Source organism: Hibiscus syriacus, unplaced genomic scaffold (genome assembly GCF_006381635.1).
Source record: "Hibiscus syriacus cultivar Baekdansim isolate YM2019G1 unplaced genomic scaffold, ASM638163v2 tig00110109_pilon, whole genome shotgun sequence".
Lineage (NCBI taxonomy): Eukaryota > Viridiplantae > Streptophyta > Magnoliopsida > Malvales > Malvaceae > Hibiscus > Hibiscus syriacus.
The window spans coordinates 276,548-285,295 of NW_024062593.1; the positions used below are offsets into that span (position 1 = coordinate 276,548).

An 8,748-nucleotide genomic window follows, 5' to 3' on the forward strand; every position below is an offset into this window, starting at 1 on the left:
GAGGCATGGAAATGTCCATTTCTTAGATGAAGTTTAGGCATTCGAGAGAAACCTAAGCTAAAAATACTTGTAAGTATTCGAGAGAACCGCAAGACAAGATCCTCATAAGCAATGGGTTATAGTATTTTCAAGGGGCTTTGAACTGGCCTAGGGATATTATAACCTAATCCCTTAGATATCGGGAGAGACTAGGATAGGATTTCAACGACTAAAAAGGGTGTCTTTATCAATAGGGTAGGCTGGCCAACATCGTTGAGTGAGAGCATATGCCTTGACATCCTATTCTGTTAGGTTTCTTTGAGAACATTTTAGGAAAGCCCTGCCGAGCAAGTAATGATTAGATAGCTTAAATATGCCTGAGGAATAAGTTTAGCATCCTTAAATCAATCCCTATCATTCATTCCATTGGAAGCTTGTCACGTGAGGATTATCTACTTTTCATTTCATTTTTTATTTATTTACTATTTTTACCATTTTTCATTGCCTTGATATTTCACCATACTCAACATTAAACATCTGTTCTTGTCACTGCATTTACATTCACTACACCATCAGACCATTCATCTACATCCACCTTCATACACATTTCATTTGCCTCAGCATAATCATTTGTGAATAACATTAGCTATACTTAATTTCTTTAGAATAGTGCATAAACTTTATTCAATATCCTTCCAATCCCTGTGGAGACGATACTCACTTATCACTTTATTACTTGAGCGATTGTGTATACTTGCACATTATTTGCGTATAATTTTATACTACTCACAATACGCAACAGTAGTGGTTACTACCACGACACGGTTAATCGGTTCTTTATTTAATATTTCGTATATATCTTTCTAGTCAATGCTAATGCCTCATTTTGCAGCAGTCTATCAATTCTCTGGACTGCCCTTTTTCACATAAGCATGAAAAAACCTCCATTTATGTTGTCTCTGCTCACCTTTTTTTGTACATGCTGAAATCATCTCTTGGTGTTCTATGCTTTTGTACTATCTCTTCATTTGATTTCTTTTCTCTCAGTTAAAATCGCCCCTCAAAGATTCTTTTTCCACTTTCAGAGATTGGGACCCTACTTCTACGTTTTCCAAGCCTCGTTTTGAAGACCCAGTTTGGTGTTCATGGTCAAGTGTCGAGTGTAATCCTAAGACAGCACAAGTCATGTCTCTCGATCTCTCCACTTTACCAGGTTAAAATTGCTTGAATTGACAGGAAATGCATTGGAAAGCACTTTACCACATCAATTCGGATCCTTAACTCAGCTTAAACGGATAGAGATTAACTACAACGCTTTCTCGGGCACCATACCAGTAGAGTTTGCACTGTTATCAGATCTCAAGTACTTTGACATCTCAAAGTGTATTCTTAAAAGATCACTCACGTGTAAAGAGGATATTGTTCTTCAAATGATTCCAACTTAATTCAAGAGTTTCCCAATTACTAAGTCTTGAAAGCCATTTAAATATCAGTTAAAAACCTTTCACGTTCATTACTTCTCTCACGTATCATGCGATATATCAAAGTTGGTCGTCTAAAATGTATATGAATTTAACTTTACCACTCGTATGATCTGATCATGTGAGAGTGTTGCTTGCTAGACGTAGAGATTTAATAGGCGAAAACTCACTTAATGATGATAATAATATGATATCGTTCAAGTAATTGCCACTTAGGTCGAGGATTTCCAATTTTTTCAATGCAAATGATAGCTTTCCAATACAAAAAAAGAAGAAAAAGCAATGAAATCAAGAATTTTATGAACAAATATTGATTTGTATTCAATGACGATCTTGCCATAGGAAAGGCAACAAACCTTCATTGTCGACAAAACCAGCTACTCCATTTCCAACCAAATATAGACTCTTCAACCCCTTAAAGTGAAGAAACCGGGAAGCATTGGGATAACCATCATATCGATCCTTCTGCCATTGCCTTGTATAATTAAGATATTGAAGCTGTTGCAAATAATGAGAAACATGGTAATAGGAAAAAAAACAAGGAAGCTGTAATGGTAGTTTCTGTCATCTTTTTGTTTTATATATTCGTTTGCTGTTACCAACCAAGAAAAGACATAATAAAACCATAATGATGAAACCTCCCATTAAAGCAATAACCTGTGAAAGAGATTCACCAAACTTTCTTTTTCCTTAAATCTATCTCCGGTAAAGACCGAGCTTCTCTAAATCAGATTCACATTTTTACTCTCCAATCTCCATAGCTTCAGATGACAACTTAGCAGAGCAACGGATAAGAAAAGAAATTAAAGAAAAAAGAATTTGAAAATTAGAAAGTTGGAAAAGAATAATTTAAAATGCCATGTCATCACTCTGTTGGTAATTTAACAGAGCAGTATAAAGTTTAGTTATTAAATTGAAAATTTTTAAACTTGAATGACTAAAATAGGAGTGAGAAGTAAGTTGAATGATGATTGTTATAGTTTATCCTATAAAAATACTCATTAAATTTGTATACTTACTCTATCACAACGATTATTCTGTAACAGATTCATTAATTTTTTATACTTACTGCGTTACAACGATTATTTTGTAATAGATTAATCAATTTAGTATTATTTTATAAATTTTAAAAATTCAATGATCATTTAAGTATATTTTATTAATTTCTAACGTATTTTATTCAGCGGCCAATCCAGAAACTTAAGAAGAGATCTAAAATTTTTATATTTTTTCTTAAAAATAATGGGTGTGCAATTTTTTTTTATTTTTCCCTTAACACATTAAACTAAATTTAATCAATTTTTCAAAATTGTATCCTTAAATTTTAATGATTATCAACAAATTTAATTATCATTTCGTAGTAAGTTTTAAAATTTTAATAAACAAAACAATCATTTAAATATAATTTAATAACTTCGGATATATTTTATCCATTTATTAATTTTTTAAAATTGGTTTCATTATTTTAATTTAAGAACTCAACAATTAAAGTCCGATAATTAACATTGTTAAAAATCTGTTATGATATAATAAATCAAACTCATATAATCATAAATAATAAAAAACGTGAAACAAGACATATTAGCCCCCATTGAAGCAAAAGCTAAAAGCTTAACCATATATTTTCTCTACATTGTGATTGCTTGCCATCGTTGTCAATATATCTTCAAAGTTTCCCGCGACTCTCAAACTCCTCGGACATTTGACTCGAGCTGGAATCATGGAGTCTCCAAGCCAAGCCCCAAAAGAAAGATCGATCGGTTTTACACCCGCGGCTCGTTGAATTGTCTTCCGGCAACTAGCCCGATTATTGTACCTTTGCACCGGCTCGACTGGATGGACCACGCAACAGTTTCACAAACCCAAGGAAACTCAACTTCCCATCAGTATGTCTTATCCAGTCGTTAAGAACCGCATGGACCGGAATCGAGGGTCCAAGACCAAGTTCCTGAATTTAGTGGTAGTGGTCCGTTTAGATTTGCATGTGGCGGTATGATCATAAAATGTTATTTAACGTTTAAAAGGAGGATCCTGAAACTTACGGAAGCGAGTTCCTCGATGACAATAGCCCTGTTTCCATCCTGCTCGAAAATCTCATACGCACAACGGGCATGTTGTTCCCAGTGATCAAATGCCTCGAGCTGATGGACGCTTAATGCAGCTGCACAGAATTCTTCAAAGTCCATTCTTCTGTATTGGAGTGCATTTAGCTGTCATGCAAATGCAAATTAAATGAAAGAAACTCGGATAAGCTACTCCTCTATGACCATATAAGAAGTCGAAGAATAGAAAGAAAGGCAACCGAGTTCATACCGATAAAAGAAAATCCAGAATGCGGGACTCCTTCATTGCATCTGTTGCGTTTTTCATTAGGGCCTGTTAGCAAGAAATCAGATGATCAAAACAAGTGCATAATCTAATATCATCTTAATCACTTCTTTAGGGAGCCGAAAGGCTAACCGTCTTAATATTCTCCAAGGTTATGCTACCATGTTTCGGCTCTAATAAAGCAAATTGCTCTCCCAGGTAAAAGAGTTCATCGGGAGTCGATGTCTTCGACAAAGCCTGCATGAACATATCTTTCTATTAAAGGACATGCCGCATAAGAGATCATTCACAATTTCGATAATGTACAAGAAGAATAAAATTTTTTTTTTCCATTAGTGTATGTACCTTTAAAGCAGCCTTCCGCAAAGGTGATGATTGCATATACGTCTTTATAAGCCTAAATGTTAAAATATCGAGTGGAACCTTAATATTACCAAGACTCTGAATCCAAGGATGACCTGCAAACGGAAGATCACGTTCAGTTACTCTGGCTCAATGATGTTAGCAAAACCTAATATTACGAGTAAAAATGATGCACGCACTCAGAGCCTGAGCTGCTGTCATTCGCTTCCTAGGATCCTTAATCAAGAGACGCTTCACAAAGTCCTTGGCTTCTAACGACAAGGAAGGCCAAGGTGGCTCGTTAAAATTTGGATCAGCTTTCAGGACTGCTCGAAAAATTCCAGACTCGGTCCTAGCCCAAAATGGTCGACTCCCACATAAAAGAATATAAGCTATCACGCCAATACTCCAAACATCAGCTTCTCTACCATAGGACCTATGTAGAACTTCGGGGGCCACATAGTATGCACTTCCCACAATGTCATTAAGTCTTTCATCTGTAAACATGATAAGCATTAGAAAAAGGCATTAGAAAAAGGGAATCTCCAAGGTTGTGCAGAAAGAAGATGAACGAGCAGAGTGCAAACGCAGCAAACCTGGTCTCACGAAATCCGACAGGCCGAAGTCTATGGCTTTCAGCAAAGAGTTCTCCTCCTTTGAATTATACAGAAAATTCTGATCCAGAGAAGTGCAAATTTAGATTCCGGTATGGTAAACAAAACACATAAAAAGTCCGGCATCTATGCTTTTAAACATTAACAGAAATGACATGTTGCTCCACCTCTGGTTTAAGATCTCGATGCACAACACCTTGAAGATGACAAAAAGCAACTACGTTTAGTATCTGAACCATTACACCCTTTGCATCATCTTCCGTGTATTTTCCACCCCTACAAGCATAATAAGTCTTCCAGTTAGAGGCTAATATTGAGGTAGAAGCAAGAACAACGATAAACAATTCCGAAAATTTTAAGATAAATATATTAGAAGAATGATCACCTTGCAAGTATTCTATCCAAAAGCTCACCTCCTTCACATAATCTGTAATTTCAAATAAGTTACTCAAGATCTTATCGACTTTTTTTATTAATTGCCATGAAAAACCAAAACAAGATAACATGAATAGTGGTCCATATTTCATGCTTACTCCATTACTATATAGACATTATCATGATCTTCGAACGCATCGTAGAATTTCACTAGATTGCTATGTCCTGTCAAGGCTCGCAATATCTTCACCTCCCTTCTCACATCCTCAACTGCAATAGCTGTTGTCATCTGACAACATAAAATACTATTAACTGTCAGGAGAAAGACAAGGAAGAAAAAACAAGAGAAAACAAAAAATACAAAGCAAGATCATAATCTCACTTTGTTGAAATTTCTGTACTTCGAACCTTTTTCCCAACAAACAAACCGCGCCCAAGATAACTAGACAAAAGTGTTCTCTTTGCACTACATTTGTAATTTGAGTGAAGAAGAGAATTACAGAAAAATGGCAACCACGTACATTGACCTTATGATTTTCATAACACATGTTCTTTATTTTCCGGAATAAGTGGATACAAGTACTAGCAAAAAGACAATTAACCAATGTTATTCTTCTGCTAAATCCAGTCAAATAGGAGCAAATAATAAAATCTTATCCCAAGAATTTTTTTCATCAGTTCTATTCTACTACTGCATGTTGTAAAGGGAAACCTATTCCTATTGATTCCTCTGATATTTGATTCTCCATCTCACAACAGGCCATCGCAATCAAAGGTACACATGGGAGGAAAGTAAGATAGAGAGCAATAAATCAGTTGTTACTTGTTACAACTTCTTAAGCTGCCTTGCAAGAACGGATTAAACTTAATCAAATTTCCACCTTATAAATCGTAAGATCTTGATCAGAAGCAAAGATTTTGTCAGCTATGTATAATTTGTAAACAACCCTACTCATGAGCGATCTTTGTTAGGTATGTGAGGTACAATGTTTCTTCTACCATGTAAAGGTTCAATGGACTGAATGTACCAAACCCGGATAATGGTTACCAATCAACTAAAATACAAACATTTGTTTCGTCAGCTGAGCTGTAGTTGACCGGCTATGCATGAAAATTACAGGTGAGGCCATGATCTTTTCAATAATTCAGTATGATTCATAACCATGGAACAATTGCGCTCCAATAGAAGCTTTCAGTTCAGAGGTGTAGAGAAAGCGATAAGTCAATACGGTCACCGGAGAATTTCAACAGTTTCTTATCATACAATATTCACATCCACCACCATCCAGATCCAGCCATACAAAACTAAATGATGCAAAGATGCACTTTTTAGAGCCAGCTTTGATTTTATACTTAATATATCCAAGTAAGATGTGGTAAGCTTAGCAGATCAAATCATCCAAGTGGGTCAGGTGGACCAAAGTAATTGACCCCAGAAAAAAATAATCAATAAACAAGTTGGCCATTTGATGCTGTTTTACAATCAAGAAATGGTAACTGTATTTTTTCCCAGTATTTTATCCATCTAAAAGATCTGAAACAGTAAATTACCCCAAGTTTTTACTTTTGCTAAAAGTCTTAAGTCCACTAACCTTTGAAATTTTAACACTTAGATGCAAAATTGATCAAATTTCAACACTCAAATAGGAAATTGAACAAGAATCCATGGAAGACTGAAACCGAAGGTCAAAAGTAAAGCACACTGCATTGAATTCAATTTTGAGAAAAAGAATTGAAGAACTCATTTTGCAAAGCATATATCTATCGACATTTACAAATACATGGATTTTGATTTAACCAAAAATAGTTGATTAATTAAAAAGAGAAGGAAAGGTCTTACCTTGGACTTTGGGACAACTTTAACAGCAACCTGCTGACCTTTGAATTCACCTTTCTTGAACTTAGCAGCACAAGTATACCCAAAATGCCCTCTGCCAACTTCCTCTCCTACCTCCAACCTACTCCTCAATTCCTTTGAGAACCCAAATCTTTTATCCAGCTCAACTCCTTCCTCCTCGTCCGCATCCGTCGTCTCCGCCGCGATTCCCGCCTCCTTTTCCGCCTTCTTATTACTCTTCCGCCGCCTCAGCCCGCCCGAATATGCTTCGCCGGAGAAGGGGGAGGAAACGATCTCCGAAGAAACCTGAGCGGCGTCGAAGGAGTCTTGGGTTTGTTCGGGTGGGCCGGACTCGGAGTGTACATGGGGAGGAAAGGGGTGGTCGGCGGCAGAGGCGGAGGAGGAGATTTGGGTGGCTGAGGTGGCGCAGGATACTCATTCCGGTGGCCATCTCTTGAGCCGTATGGATTTGGCTTGAAGGCTTCGAAGTGCAGCCTCCCATTGTCGAGGAAAGATAAAAGAAATAAAGAAAATTCAACAAGAAACTGGTGATTATGTTTGCATTCTGCAGAGATCTTCGAAGTTTTCAGCTTAGAGAAGCAAACAAAAGGTGGGAGATGAAGGAAACAAATAATATATACATAATTTATACACACAGAGAAGAGAAAGTGAGATTTTGCTGTCTGTTAATTTTTTTAATGTTGTAAGAGGATGAAGAAGGAAGCCCCTGTGATTCAAGTAGGGCTGTACAAACTTGTTACCCACGTGCCACGCACATGATTATAGTTAGCGCAAACATAATTACCATCAATACATTTATATAATTTCGACTGTACGTCACGGATTATAATTTCAATCAGGGTTTTAAATCGCGATCGCGGTCGTATTTTCAGTTATTTCTATTTTATCGTAATTGCAGCCGTCGCGGGTGTTATTGCGGGTGTAGCGGGTAACTTAGACGGCGACGAAACTACTATATCACAGACGAAATCGTAGTCGCGAAACGTTTTTTAAAACCTAATTTCGAGTGCACAAACCATATACCATATTATGGAAATCGACATCTTTTACAAGATTTTGACCACATTTGTTAATTAAGCAAACTTAACAATTACATGACTTAATAAGTTTAGAGATCTCTTCCCTTTGTTTAAATTAATCAAATCCTTGGAGTGCAAAGCACATCTATTATTAAATCTCATGTGAGACAGATGTGGATTAGACCCATCTTTCATTTACCACTTTGGTTTGTAAAATTTGATTACTTCGAGTTTAAGGGTTTTAGTTGCGCCTTGGAATGTACTCTAAACTAAGTTGGACCACTAACTATTTTTGTTTTTGACTACGTTCCTTTAACTAAATCGGTTCAAAGGTCAAGTTATACAAGGATGGTTATGAGTCAGGTTTTTTTATCCACCTAAACTGCACTCAAGTGTAATATTTCTCTAAATTCTCGAATTTATAATTTTTGTCTAACCTAAAATTCGTATGATACAACTCAACTCAACTCGACATAAATATAAATATATAAAATTCTGTCTTTGTGACACATTTTTCTTCTTCTTTCTCGTCGTTTGGTCGCTTCTTTTTATTTTATATTTTTTTAGGGTTGAATTTGACAACACCACAACCGATCAAGATGATACTTATTTATAATCCCGTTAATCTTCCCTGCTATGGACTCTCGGATTGAATTTGAATACACGATTTTAAGTTTGTAGATAGTTTCTCACGACGCTCGACTCTGATTTACGATACTCGATAGCCTTTCAATAGCTTAACCCCTTTCTTG

The 8,748-nt window shown here is 36.2% G+C and overlaps 1 pseudogene; it reads right to left on the reverse strand.

Annotated features, from left to right (window-relative positions):
- Window positions 1-3,044: 3,044 nt before the first annotated feature.
- Window positions 3,045-7,666, reverse strand: LOC120214857 (annotated as a pseudogene).
- Between the last annotated feature and the right edge of the window lie 1,082 nt (window positions 7,667-8,748).